Source organism: Octodon degus, unplaced genomic scaffold, assembly GCF_000260255.1.
Source record: "Octodon degus isolate 3935 unplaced genomic scaffold, OctDeg1.0 scaffold00140, whole genome shotgun sequence".
Lineage (NCBI taxonomy): Eukaryota > Metazoa > Chordata > Mammalia > Rodentia > Octodontidae > Octodon > Octodon degus.
Window position 1 is genome coordinate 4,326,125 of NW_004524716.1, and position 1,084 is coordinate 4,327,208.

The following is a 1,084-nucleotide window of genomic DNA, read 5'->3' on the forward strand; positions in this document are numbered from 1 at the left end:
CGCCGCCGCCGCCGCCTCAGCCCCGCACGCTCGCTCCTCGGCCTCCCGCCGCCGTCCGGGGCCACAGCCGGGCCCCTCACTCCGCAGCCGCCGTTGTCGCCAGACCCGACGAGCGGAGCCCCGAGCGACCGCCTCCATCCGGCCAGCCCCGCCCCGCCGGAACCACTCACCCGCCTCGCGCCATGACACCTACTGAGGCGGAAGTGCGGAAAGGCGGGTGGGTTAGGGCCACCGCATACTCCCAGTGGCCTTGGGGATAGGGGCGCCTCAGGGAGGAGCCAGCGTGGCCCGAGTGCGAGGGCCGAGTCCCCCGGCCCCTCCGCGCGGCAGGCCCGCGAGGATTCACTGGTGACTGTAGCGGGCGAGCTGTAAAATGAAATCCCAGCCAGTGTGACATCACCACAGTCTGGTGTGACACCCCCGGAGATTGGGCAACTCTCGGGGAGCTGTGCGTACCTGGGAAGCCCCCGAGGGCTGAGGAACGACCGCAGTTTAGTTTTCTAGTCAGAGAGGTCTTGGCAGTGTGGCATCAGCGTACGGGTTCTGCACATCAAGGTTCCCTTAGGGAGCTCTCCCTTTGCCGCCTTGGGAATCTTACATTTGCATTAGGTGAGCTAGAATAGCTGTGTTTTGAACCTCGCCCTTTAAAACATGCAGTGAGACCAGGCGTAGTGGCACACTCCCATAATCCCAGCACTCGCGAAGCTGAAGCGGGAGGATCTTTACGAGTTCGAGACCAGCCTGGGCTATATAGTAAGCTCAAGGCCAGCCAGACTGAGCTGCGTAGGGAGACCCTGTCTCAAAAAGACGGGGGTGCTAAAATGGAGTGAGCAAGGGCCGACAGTTTTCTAACCTCCACCAGAAGGACCTAAGGCTGGATATTCAGGAAACAATGCGTTGGACCTTGAGTTCTGAGAAAATGAGCACTAGGTTATCCTAATAGAATTGCTGCCCTTTCCCACCATCAAGAGATTCTCTAGGACTTCAGATATACCTCCTGTTGTGTAAGATGTTCTTCTGATTCCTAACGTGGACAACATTTTTAGGGATGCTAATGTCATCTATTAATTTGTCCCATACCATA

The 1,084-nt window shown here is 58.4% G+C and overlaps 1 protein-coding gene across 3 annotated transcripts in view; it reads right to left on the reverse strand.

Moving 5' to 3' along the window:
- The window catches only part of Hipk1 (homeodomain interacting protein kinase 1), a 65,758-nt gene extending 65,503 nt beyond the window's left edge, over nucleotides 1-255 (reverse strand). For 2 of the 3 annotated variants that reach the window (XM_023701792.1, XM_004641685.2), the window contains exon 1: nucleotides 171-255. The gene's annotated coding sequence lies outside the window, so the exon portion shown is untranslated. The remainder of the gene's footprint in view (nucleotides 1-170) is intronic. The other variant, XM_023701791.1, reaches the window with a different exon arrangement.
- Between the last annotated feature and the right edge of the window lie 829 nt (nucleotides 256-1,084).